The sequence below is a fragment of the Syngnathus scovelli genome, chromosome 13 (genome assembly GCF_024217435.2).
Source record: "Syngnathus scovelli strain Florida chromosome 13, RoL_Ssco_1.2, whole genome shotgun sequence".
Classification (NCBI taxonomy): domain Eukaryota; kingdom Metazoa; phylum Chordata; class Actinopteri; order Syngnathiformes; family Syngnathidae; genus Syngnathus; species Syngnathus scovelli.
Genome location: NC_090859.1, coordinates 11086594 through 11100111, shown reverse-complemented (window position 1 = coordinate 11100111; position 13518 = coordinate 11086594). Strand labels below are relative to the sequence as shown.

The 13518-nt window shown below is 45.4% G+C and overlaps 1 protein-coding gene and 1 non-coding gene across 2 annotated transcripts in view; one reads left to right on the top strand and one right to left on the bottom strand.

Annotated features, from left to right (window-relative positions):
* The window catches only part of LOC125979912 (uncharacterized), a 182661-nt gene that overhangs the window by 165452 nt on the left and 3691 nt on the right, over nt 1-13518 (bottom strand). The window lies entirely within an intron of this gene.
* On the top strand, nt 1933-2014 carry trnas-cga (transfer RNA serine (anticodon CGA)). Its single transcript has one exon. It is a non-coding gene; the product is annotated as a tRNA-Ser (tRNA).

Genomic DNA, 13518 nt, shown 5'->3' with positions numbered 1-13518 from the left:
AGCTCTTCAATAAGACGGAAATCTGACTTGAAAAATTGTCCGTCCATCCGTCTCCCCGCCCCCATCCCGTGACCCTTGCAGCGTCTCCGCCTCGCTCCTATTTGTCTTCCACTGTCTCCAGCCGTCGCTCGGCCTCTTCATCTCTTTTACTCCTCATGATCCTGTTCTCAATCCCTCCGAGCACCCCTCCGCTCTGTCCCGCACCCCACGGGCCCAAACGCGCTGACCTAGGCTCCCGGCCTCCTTTGAAGTGAGCGACGTGACCCCGGCGCTCCAGATGCCCCGACACCGCCAGTCTTATCCTCTCGGAGAACCGCCGGCACGGCCCACAGAGAGAGCCGGTCATTAACCCTGAACAACCTCCACCTCCCCTCCACTGCTTAAACACATGATGTATTACAACTCCCACCCCCGGCGAGCCCCCCACCCCAACTCCACCCCTCGACTCACCCAAACATGCATGTGTGGGCGAGGACCGATGATGCAATAAGCTCTTTAAACATTTAAAGAACGGGTCAGCTTTTCAAAGGGAGGAGCTGGAACCTTTGGCCAGGGCTTCAGTTATCATGGTCAGCGTTTGAAAGTCTGCTGATACGTCAGCAAGAAACAAATGGTTGGAGAATAAATGAGAGAGCCTGGAAGATGGATGAAACTCCGGTCCAGGTACGCTGCCGGTTTATTTAGATAATGAGTGTCTATCTTTACCTGGCGTGAAAGGACTAGATAGGATTGAGAAAATAAACCACCAAATGGACATGATGAAATGTTCTTGGGGACTACTCAAAATATGTTGAAACCTTAAAGGGCCGAAAGAAGGATGAAAGACCCCCCTAGTAATGATTCTTTCGGTAGGCCAGACTTGAGACGTTTTGGAGGGAGGGGAAAAAAAAAAAATTCAATCGTTTCAGAGAAATGATGAGTCATGGCCCGAGTCGGCCTCCAATGAGAGAAGCTAAACAAATCAAAGAGCGGGTGCCCCCGTATGACAAAGTAGAAGAGTGCAAGAACAAGAGCATTCCTTGGGCTAGAAAAACGAGGGAGGGGGATTACGTTATTAAGATGTACTGAAACGAGGATCACCGCAGATGGATGAGCTCCCGGCACAAAAAGCTTTTTTTTTCCTTCCTTCCAAAGAATCAAATCCATCTCATCCAAAACATCTGCTTCCATTGTTAAACTGTTGCATCTTTGCTTAGCTCATCAACAGCCGTTTGAAAAGTCCACATGGGAGGCTTCTGAATCATTTTAAAGAGACGATCTTTCCTGGGTGAATACAAAGATTTGTAATGAAGATGTTTGAAAAGTCCGGCCTCAATCAACGAGGCGTCAGACAGGCAAAACGTCGGCAGACATAATCAAGTTCGAAACACGTTTCTGGCCTATTTCCAGGGCATGTGTTTGATTCCCGGATCGGGTCTTGCGGTCCGGCTGGCTATGGGTTCGATGTGAAATGGTCCCTCCATCAGATAACGCATTTTCTGGTTCCTGTAAAGATGTCCGCCATATCAACAGAGACATGCGTCAAGCTAATGGGAAAGCTACATCTGTGCAGGGGCAGGCTCTCTTTGCCTCAGCAGCTGGCAGACGCAACCTCTGGGACGGGAGCGCTGAAATGGAAGCAAAGACCTTTCCATCTCCCACGTTCAGTCTTTCAGCACCACTCCTGGCTGGAATCCTGAGGGACGGGGGGGGCGTTAAGGAGGCGGTGGGGGTGGGGGCGTCCTCCGGGAGAATCAGACAGGGATGTTACAGTGATGACAGGGTGAGAAGCAAAGCACTACACTGTGTTACAAACTTGAGTATTTGTTTTTATAGGTAAATACACTTAAGTTTTTATGTTTCAAGTTTCTGCTCTTGTCTAATTGCTCAAGGTACCAGGATCATGGTAGTGATCAGAAAGTCCTGTACAGCAGCGAAAGGTGAATTATCACAGCTGCGATGGCCGAGAGGTTAAGGCGTTGGACTCGAAATCCAATGGGATCTTCCCGCGCAGGTTCGAACCCTGCTCGCAGCGACGTAAATTATGCACACCGAATAGAAATGCAACCAACTTGATTAGTGCACTAACTAGCTTTATCATACACACTAACTGTCATATGATATGAAGAGAGGTCTTGCCAGTAGTCCCTGATGGTTTCGAACTAAAATTATTCAAGCGCTGAGGCATATTCTATCGCAATTTGATCCAATTTAATTAAAAAATGTGCTTTATTGAATAAAATGTAGATGCAGTTTTTACTTTCAGTCTTCTACTGGTCAACACTGTGAAAATTCCATCCGTCTTCGTCGAGCAGCATTTGCAGCGTCGACCGTCAGCATTTCAATGTCAAAGTTGAAACACGGCCTCCATCTATAGCATCATTAGAGCTGATAAGACACCCCGAGCAGGCTCCAAGCATTTCTGGCCAGGTCTGTGGGAATTACAGGTACGAACCGCGCCAGGAGAAAACAACTCTTGCTCACATCCACCTGGGGTAGACGTTTGCTCCATATGGAACACATTTAGACTTAATGTCAGTCCTGTGAGATCTGAAGGACTGGACTGGTTTCTTTCACTTTAAACATCTCTACCCGCTTTGTCCATGGGAAGATCCCAACAGTGTCTTGACATAGTGCAAGTACTGTATAAGCAGCACATTTTTTATGTAAAGGACTGCCGACCTGCCCAACTTGAAGGCTTTATGGAAGTTGACCAAGGGAAAATTTGCTCTGACTTGTGAGAGACAGCATGATTTTTAGACCATGAGAGTTATTTCCTTGGAAGTTTCTTTTTATACAGAGAAAAAACTCAAGTATTGACCAATTGAAATGGACTATAAGACTGACAGTTGCGATGGCCAAGAGGTAAAAATAAAATTATGGGGATTCCTATAAGTACATGACAGTATTTGGCTAACTACTTCAAAAATCTAGTGCGTTAAAATAAATAATAGTTCCGATTAAATGAAGCTGGACCACAGTCAACCATACATATACCGAAGAAATGTAACAAGATGAACCAAGTCAAAGTCAAGTCCAATCTTTGATAAGATTTAGCCAAACAAACCCAAGTCCTAAAATCATCAACTGAAGTCTGACTTGAGTCAGGTCCTCCATCGACTCAAGGGGGGTTTTCAGTCACCGCTGCTGGATCAATACCTCGCCTGCTGAGGAACTGAACCCGAGGGTGGAGGTGCAACAAGCCCATGTGGTCCCACTGTGCCTTTAGGGACGGCGTGGTCAATACGTCTCAAGGCAGCGGTATGGGGCCTTCACATTTGGGAACAGTAAGTTGACTTTTCATGCGTGCCGCTTACAATGCTAATGGTGCTGTTGAGGAGGTTTCAAGACTATTGATCCAGATACCTTTGCTCGATTGATTTTAATACTGCGTGATTACAATATAAAATTATATAGCATCGTTAAATTGTGGTGAAGGCCGATTTGAGGCATGAAACTCCAGGGCCACATGAATGGCGTCAAAAATTTTGAAACGATTGATCTCGGTCTCTCTATCACAGAAAAATTGGCATTTAAGGCGTAGAGACTTTTTTTTTTTTATATCTGCCGCATATCATCACAATGATATCCGCTTCCAGGACAGAAACAAGGCAACATACTGTGAGCGCTGAATCAATACGAGCGATCCCCAAGAGGCTCTCCGAGTCGCTTGCGGTAACGTATCGATCCGCCTAAATGCGAGGTGTCTGCATGATGTTCTAAGAGGCTCAGCGGTCCGACTGCGTGCCAGCGGTCGGACCCACGCGATTTAACCCACCCCCCCTTTCCGCCCCCTCACCAGCACCACACCGCCTTTGCCCTTTGCGCCGAGCCTCCACAGAGGTCCACGTGTGACTTGATGCCATCGATAAAAGTGAAAACATCATTGGGGAGGGGCTTGTGTTGCGACCCGCACGGTCATTGGGGTCCGAAGAAATGAGGCACCTGGGCCCTAGAGGAGATAAACACTCAATATTTCACCGCTGGCTTCTCTCAGACTCGTATGGCTTTTTTTTCTTATTGTCAGATGAGCCGGGTTATTTGAAGAGGACAAAAAAAAAAGGAACTGAAGTGGGTGTGTCAAATATTTATTTTACAAAATAAATAAACGATTAACCTATCGATTATTCTTTCGATGAATCGATGATGGATACGTACAAAATCACAAATAAATGATTTGATTGAGGTTTATAGAATTAGTAGGTGAGCTTCAACAAAAAGTTGTGAATTGCCAAACGTTATGCGTCTGTAAATCAGCTGTTCTCTTTTTATCTTATCGCTGACAGGTTGTTTGGTTTTTGTAACGACTTTTTATCTATGCATGTGAAAAAGGTCACACTTTTATGTGTGTGCACGTGCGTGTGTGTGCGTGTGAGGCTGTCTGCTGGGAAAGGCTCGAGTGATATAATGCTGGTGGTCTCGTTCTGTCTCGCACTTGGGAAACAAACTGGCTCTCGGTGCACTTTTACAAGATGAAGCAACAAAAACACAAGAGCGCAGTAACTCAAAGAGAATTTGACCTAGAGATCCATTTAAAAAATAAACAGTTTGTGCAGTTTGTAATCAATCCATTGCTGCTCCTTGCCACTAGGGGGCAGACGTATGGGCGGCTGTATTAACTACTGCAAATACATATTTTGATGCTGGCTGAAATGAGCTCAAGTAAGATGCGCAGGAGTCAATTTTACTTCTTCTATTTTTCATGCCATTGTCCGTTCGTTGAGCTGGTGCATGTAAACGTCATCCAGGAGAAAAGCAAACATTGAAAGTTGAAAGTTGACAGATGACAGTAACAGAGTGGAAGACACCCCGTGGCTTAGTATCTTAACAGGGCCCCCTATCAAGATGGATGAGTCTGAAAGGACACAGTCATGGCTTGAGCTGGCTGATAGGGCAACAGACGGACACCGGCCATGATAATCGGGTCTGTGGATGCGAGCCGTGTAAGAATAGCCAATCGGGAAGCTCGATGAAGCTGGCGCAAATGGGGAAACGATTGGTTGTTTTGACCCTAGTGAAATTAGCAGATATGCTAACAGTTAGCCTAGCTTCTTTTATTTCTTTGTTTACTACTTTCTAGTCTTTCTTTTTAGTTTTTTTTTTTTCTTCGAGCAGCCAGGTCAGAGTTATAGTTACAGAATTTCCCATGAAATTCATAGCTCGGTGCACTTTTGCTAGCTACGTAGCATTGTTTATGCATTCTTTTGTTCTGGAGATTCCCTACGAGACTGTAGGTAACCCACTTCTGTTGTGTTTAGGCTGTCAGGGAGAGAACAACTCGGCCCGGCTTTGGCCCCGAACGCAGCCGAGATGGATGAGTGTGTGACAGGACGCTGCCTTCACTGACTCGGTGTGAGGCTTACGCTGGGTCACGCGTTGTGTGTGTGTGCGTGTGCGCTCTTGCTGGCTGTATAAACTCACACGGAGAGGACCCCGAGCGCGGGGGAGATGAAGACCTCTCGGAAAATGTAAACACTCTGTGAAGTGGCGAGTCGGGCAGCTGCAGTCGCGCACACACACACACGTTTAGAAAAATGCTATCCCAAGGTCAAGGTTAAGCGCTGACACTATTTCAACTCTTTCACTTTCCCTCTCGACCTTTCCGTCGCGCTCTGAAATTTCGGCGGTGCCAAAGCGCAGAAGAAAACTAAGTGTAATTTGCAGAGAGACCAACTGCGGGGAATTACTTAATGAGGAAAACGATTAACGTCCATAAAATCCAAAATAGTGGAGCTAGCTTTTTTTTACGCTTCCGCTAAGTGTTTCAGACGATGCCGCAACCGCCACAATAAGGCCCACGCCATTGTCACTAAGCTGACACCTTGACGTCTTCTTCATGTGCGCCATTACCCGGGTGATGTTTATGTACACAGAGGGAAAACACACTTAACAAGTACTTAACAAAGTACCTCGAGCTCAAGTAAGAGTGCAGTGAAAAATGAAGCGGGCTGGCAGGGGGGCGACGGGTAATCTTTGCTGGAGTCCATCTTTATTATCTGGCTCAATGGACAGAAGTGGATCCCGAGGTAAAAATACCTCAGCCTGCTTCTCATCAACGCGTTGCTCTTATCTGACATCGCAGATACATTTGGGACGAGCGAGTGCGTATGGAGCCGTAGCGGCACGAAGCTAAGGGCGAATAATTCAAGTTATTTTTCATTCGATCATGGAATACGATTAAAGGAAGAAAAAAGAAAGTGGGTCAGGACTGTTTATTTCAAGTGAAAAGGTTGGAAAGCGCAACAGATAACAGAGGAACGGGAGAGAAATGTTTTCTGTGTTGAAGAACGACAAGGTGACAAATTGCCGCTTACAGGCTACAATGGTTCCACTTTAGTGAGCTATTGATTTTGTCCCCGTTTTTCCCGACGTCGCCGACACTCTGTGGCCTTTGGTGGCGTTCTTTTGCTCCCCTCTGGGACGCCGCATGAGAAGATGGAACCGAAATGTCTTATGGATCGTTGAAGGGGAAACACCTCCGGAGATGGCTGTCTGTGTTCTTTTTTAAACGGAGACAATGGTCCTCGGCCACGTCCCAACGCTGCTCTGGGATGCAAACACTCGCTCCGAGTCAGTCAAGTGTGAAGAGAAAGAAACTGGAGCTAAAAGGACTTGGGGGAGGTCAATGAAAAGTATGCAAGTGCAGTACAAGTGCACCTTGTATTTCCATTAAGCGTGTCTGGAATGCTAGCGGTTGATAAAAAGTATTTGAAAGTAACAAAATGGACTTGAGCTGCACAAACGAAAAACTCATTTAAAACTAATGAGGTGGTGCCTTTAGTCAATGTTTCATCTCAAAGCGTCTTCACCCATTGAAATGAATGGGAGTGCCAGTAATCTGTTCCAGGATCCCCCTATGTGCTTTTTAATCAGAAAAATATCATTATATAGGCGAGACGAGAAGACTTAACTATTTAAAACTTTTTAAACTTTGTTCGTGTTGAGAGTTGAGAACAAACTACAGGAATGCTCATAGTTTCATTTTGCACGGCTGCATGGATTCCAGCAAACAGAAGCATCATTTGGCATATTAATGCCGGCAGTCAGGCAGGCAGACGGGCGGGCGGCAGATAAAGAGGACTCTATTAGTCTCGCCTCATTGTGCCACCCTGATTCCGCTCTCCTAATTGGCTGCCTTCTGTAGGCTCGGCAGCCATATTTCAGTATAAAGGCGAAGGATCCGCGGGTCACGGGAATAAAAGGGGCCCCATTTGACAGGTCAGCAGGCTGATGTCTATGGCATAATCTTGGGTCGGGGGTCGAACTAACATCAAGATAGGCCGTGGCTGCGAGGGTCAGCCGCCACAACGGAGAGAGCCCAGTAAGTACGTCGGCAGACTGGCTGGAATGTTGCGTTTGGGGCGGCAAATTCAGTTGAATAGACGAGCTTCGGGAAATGAAGCTTAAAAGTGGATACACAGTTTAATTGCCATCGAGAGGAAAATTATTTCATTGTTCTGTCTGACACTATACATTCATTGCGGTAAATAAATAATACACCGGTTCTGAATCACCGTTTTAGACAAAGTACTGGCAACCAGTTAGCAATACTAATCCAGTCCTAATTAGCTCCAAAACATGGACTATTAACTCCGCCTTTGTGTTTTTTTCCAGTTGTTGCTTCGCCGTGTCATTCTGTTATTTTTACTAAATTAGCAAGATGTCAGCAACGATTTCAAATGTATTGCTCGTGCTCATTATCCCATACATCGGCCGAGCAAAAACAGACACTACTCGGCAACCTAATCCAATTAGGGATAATACAAGAAGTCAGTCAGAAGACTTAAGCAACAGGACAACAGTCTATCCCGTCGGATTTGGTCCGAGAGCCCCATCGCGCTGGCATGGGCGCCCTCGGAGCGCACGGATGTTTATGCGCAGAGGATGAGCAGCCTGAAAACGGTAAAGTTTGCACGCACGCATGCACAAAGACACACGCACAGGACAGTCTGCCTGGCACCAGACGGCAGCGCGCTGCCAAATGAGATGTGTGAGAGCCCCCTGCTGCCAAGAGGCGGACAGGAAGAAGAAACAAACCCTCTCTAATGGAGACATGACATGCTCGCTGGGGCGGAAACTCAAACAAACGATTAATGGGCCACGGAGACTTCGGTACAGCGGCAGCAAAACACCCCCGCACCCCCCCTTCCACCCCCGCCCTCTTTGTACTCTCACTCTCGCTGTCTCGCATGTTGACTGAGAGGCTTTGACATTTCAAGACGCAGACCGCGGCGGCCATTTTCGGCCACCCCCTTAGCGCACTTCTGCCTGGAGCGGCAGTTGACGGAAATGTATGGAAGTCGCCGCATCCCAAAGTTCTTGGAATGAGACTTACATGGGTCGCCAAAGTCAGTCCAACATCATCATCATGTCTTCTGGTTGCGAGCTGTCAGGCGCTGACCTACGCAACCATAAAGCGACTACAGACCATGGGAACGGATAATGAGATCCCCTGAAGGATCCCATGTGAACGAAGCTCCGAATACAAACAAGAGTTGGTGTAAACATGAAGTTTACCCAAAAATTGATTTAATACATCTGGGATATTCGAAGGGTAGGGGGAAGTGGGGGTGGGGGCATAAAAGTCCGTCCATTCCAGTAGCCGGTGCCGTCTCGCCCTTTGTCTCCAGCTCGAGATCCAGAAGGGAAGCCCCTTACGCTCATGTGTTTTGATTAGCAGGTAATGATCTTTGATCTAATTCGCTGACTGGGAAAGTGCGGCTCCCATTGAAATCCGGTGGATGCTTGGCCGACCTGGAGCCAGTGTCACTTCTCGTTAGGGCCTGGAGCTCCGTGACCTCCGCGTTGCCAGTCCCGGCCCCCGCCTCTCAGCATGTGCACCCCGCGTAATGATATCAATAGCAGCAGGGGTGCAATGAATACAAATCCGCGTGCAGAATGTTTGGACAAGAATTCGCTGCCGGCTCCCGTCCCGCCCCGTCCGCCTCCCCTCTTTGACGTGACTCAACCTCTATCCGGGGACACAAAGGGCAGCGATCTGGATGCTTGATTTAACACAAAATAGTTGGCTACACAAAATAAATGCCCCCTGCTGCTCGGCTATATATGATATAGCATGCAAGCGGATCTTCTCAATGCATCCGAGCTACAATACGTAGGTGGGAAGTACAAATAATTTTCCCCAGATATCTGTAATTTATTTGAGTATTAAGAAAAAGCTAAATACATCCACACTCTGCACTTAACCCTAAACACAAGACAAGAATGACATGAATAGTTTAAAACAAGGCATGCTTTGTTTTAGAGAAGAAAAAACAAACATCGCCAAAGCTAATGCTAACAGTCAATGGAAAATCCTATTGTTGGGCTAAACTAAAAAGCTCAACAGATGTCAGGAATTAATACTTGGAACTTTAAACTGCATTACTATAATTTACTGTATATTCCAAGTCACACAATCATCTCCTATTGAACCAAGCGACGACCACCTGATTTCCGTCTCTGGTATTGACAGAGCCGCGAGAGGCGGTGGCCATTAACAGAGGTATGCTCGTGGAAGCGGCCAACGTAAGCCCCACTTAAACCAGGAAGGAAATAACCAATGCATTTGGTTTCTGAATTAACAAGACTGGAAAAGCAATAAACCCCCACCCCTCGCTCCGAGACCTGTTTATTATCAATTACGGCGATACAATGTGGCCAAACTGTGAACGTGGGCGTGCCGCACGCCATGTGCACACGCCCGGCGCACACTGGGCCCACTCTTCCTCGCTCGTCTGCTCGTAACTGACGTTTGAACACACCGCTGTTTGATTCTGCTGGCGGACTGCAATTTTGTTGACGACTATAACCCGTCAGACGACCCAAACATAATATTTTCATGTTTCTATATTAAACTCAACTTACATTTTTAATGTGACAATAAAGAGTAATTTTCGTACTGGTAGGCCGCAAAACGAGCAGATTCGATTGCCACACATAATTTGTCAACGTGTCCGTTCGGGTTACTCTGGCAATGAAAAACGCAAACGTTGAGTTCCGTTTCTTTGCCGCAGGTGTGACGGCGACAATGTAGTCGACGCATCTCGATTGTTTTGCTCACTTGATCTTTCTCGCAGATGTTTGCCGGCCTGCAAATTGAGCGGACGGACGGATGAAGACGAATAGCACCATCTGCAACTCTCGAGGAAGTGCAGATAACCAAATATGCGCGGGTTGTTCATCATTTTCAGGACGCAAAGGCCGAGTGTAACATACGTGGGGCGGAAATTCCAAAACGTAGCGGCTAAGTCACCTCGTGACTCACTGCAGGATTTCAGACTTCACTATCGTAATTATTGAACTGGTTTAACATTTACCATCAGGATGATCAACCCACAATTGTTGCGATGTCCTGCCTGCTTGCTACCTGCTGCGATGCCCCTTCACATTTTCCACCGGGGGAAATTTCTCCCCCGACAAAAATGAGGCTTCTTGTCCTCACGTCTGCGTCATCTATCTCCTTCTCCCACTTTTTCCATCCCCTTAAGCATCACCCCCGCTCCGCCTGCCCCCCTTTTTGTTCTCGATGCGCCATAACTCAGCCAACCTCGGGTGTTTGATGTCCGCGCTCTGGATATCATTTCAACCGGGACAACCGCAACGATAATACCCTCTCGCACGCATGGCACATTCATTTCGCACACTTACAGGGGACAATGCGCATGAAAAAGATGTTGAAACAGAAAGATAAAAAGGCTTTGGAGGAAGCCAAGCGGGTAATATGTCAAAAGACCAACAGCACACTGCTGTACAATAAATATTACAAAATGTATATATGATGTATAATTTTAATCTAATTACATGGAACATGCTGCCACACAACTTGGCAACAAAAAACTATATTTTTCCATTAGGATTAAAGAATTATATAGGATAAATAAAGAACTACAATATGGAAATCGGTCGATGGATACTTGGACACAAATGGTGCAGCAACATCCTTAGATGGACAATATTATTTTATATTTTAATACTTTATTCCTCATTAAAAGACGTTGACTCTTATTAGTCAATGTTCTATTGGTGGGCCGGTACAGATTAATGGCATTTTCAGTCTTTTCAATAGGGAAAGATGATTTGAGATTTGCTTGTTTTGAATTCTGAGCATGTTCTAAGTCCTGCCACCTCAATACGCCTACAAAAAAAATGGAGGAGGGTAGGCGTCGTTGATAATTGCGTCTTATCGTTGGCTTTTTTTTTTTTCGATCATTACTCTTATACTCAGCGTCAATCTCGTCTCTTTTAGGGGAATGAGGTCCAGATGGCTGGAGTTCCTGTCGGTTTTCCCTCAACCAGCCACTCGGCTTATCGGCAAGTTCACTTCACTTCAAGCAACCACTGACAGCTCAGTTAATTTGCACCTTTTAGCCCCCTTTTTTTTCAAACATCAAGACGCTTTATAACGGGAGACTCTTCTCACCAGAATTTAGATAGTGTAGAATGGATATTTACTTTTACATGAATGAACTTAGCATCATGTGTGTTAAAGGGAAATGAGGACGCCACAAAAATGCGTCACATTTGTCCTATTTCAGTCAAAATTTTCATCAAAACAATTCAGGGAGAAAAAAATCTGCATGGAATTCTGAAGGCATAATTTTGAAGTTTGCAATAAACGGTGAGTATTCAGATTTTTTTAGACTAATATAAAAACCTATACTGGATTTTTTTTAGGAAAATGAAAATAAAATTAGGATTAACATATTTTTCTTTTACATAAACCGCCATAATTTGTGGAAAACTGTTCGTGGTTTTTTTTGGGACTGCTTGAAAAGATTTGTAATATAAATTAAGAAAAAGCACATCTCCTGCAACTGTTTTCTAAATAAAAAACATATATCAAATAAAATATATGTATAGCGGTTTGAAGCAGAGAGGGTCACTCTCGTTCCTTTCAACGGAGCTGGACTGCTGACCCCGCAGGTCATTTGTCCGAGGGTGCAGGTTAGCCGATGGACAGCCAGCGAGGGGAGTGACTTTGATCTGCCCGTACGATGAACTGGGGGTGGTGGAAGTGTCCCTGCTAGATGACGATTGGGGGTCAGCGCGCTCGCTCCATACAGGTGACCGCTGCACATCTGGGTCGCATTTTGGGATTAAATAGGCTGGCCATTAAGATCGAGACGACTGTATGACTTGGTCATTTTTTTGAAAAGTGCATAACGACAAATAAAAAAAAAAACGGATGACTGTTAGCTTTGGGGCTCATTAAAAGCTGAGTTATGATCGTGACATATCGCATAAATGTGGGGGGTGGGCAAAAGGTCTTGACGGACAGCCACTCGTGCTATTGTGGCTTCCGCCAAAGGGTCACGTCCTGTCTGGCCCCTGTCCACTCCACACTTCCACAACATATCCGGGGTCTCGGCCTTCCAACACTCACATGCGCAAACACAAGACCCCTGTGCCCGCTTGGCGCCACGTTGCGGCAGTGCTCGGGCCCTTGCGTGCCATCGGGGGGCCTGGGGGAGGAAGCGAGTGATGGGAAAATGTTCTTCATCCAATCACAACCCCCAAGCGGCCTCTTATGGAACATGTTACGCCACTCATCCTCCCCCTCGTTGCAAATGTAGTTCATTCGGTGTGCCGTTACTCAACGCGGGCAAGAGATCAAGCCCTGCTGGAGTCGGAGCGACCACCGTGGCCAGCTTTGGCCGATTACTGATCAATCAAAATCACCAACACCGGGTTCTATTATGGCTGTCTTAGGAGTTTTCTTTATTTCTCATACTAAAGGTTGGATATCAAGGATCTAAAACAATGCTTAAAGAGCACAGCAATGAAAACACCTTCAATGGATATCACATCAATGCTCACACAGCTTTCCAAAGCCGAGAAGCAGCAACAAGTCACTCACTACTCAGCTGAGCCTGGGCAAATGCTTACAGCGCCACCTTTTGGCTGCTAGGCTAAACGCAACGGGAAATGAGGCCCTCACTTTTTTGGTGTAAAATTACAACTTCATTTTTGGAATATTATTTTTTTCTTAATAATTCAAGCTGTAATATTCTCAAAACTTTGTTTTGTAATACAATGTCAATTCATGCATGATTACAAAAAATATTACTTTATTCGTAAAAAATGAATTCCCCCTTTTTGTTTTATAAAAAGCGCAACGCAAGAAATTTATTTTGTTTTCTTTTTATTTTTGAAATTGTGACTTTATGTCAATGTTTGGATTGTATTCTTGGAAATTGTTTTTTTACTTATTCCCTTTTAACTCTACTATTCTCTCTTCTAAAAATAATGGAAATATTTTTTCCTCACAAAATTAGGATTTGATTCCTGCAACCTTTTGATGTTTTTTAAAATTTTGACTTTTGGGGCATGAAAGGCAGCAGGTCAAAATTCAGTTAAATATGTTTTACATAGTCCTGTTCAAAAAAATTATAATAAAATGTAACTCACGCGTACAGTGCAACGCTCTTATAAACACAACTTGGAAAAAGATAGCGGGGTGGAGTGGCCATCGTCTTAAAGCTCCGTTTTAAAAAGCTTTGTCATCTTGTTATCCTGACTTTGTCTCAGAGACTTCTC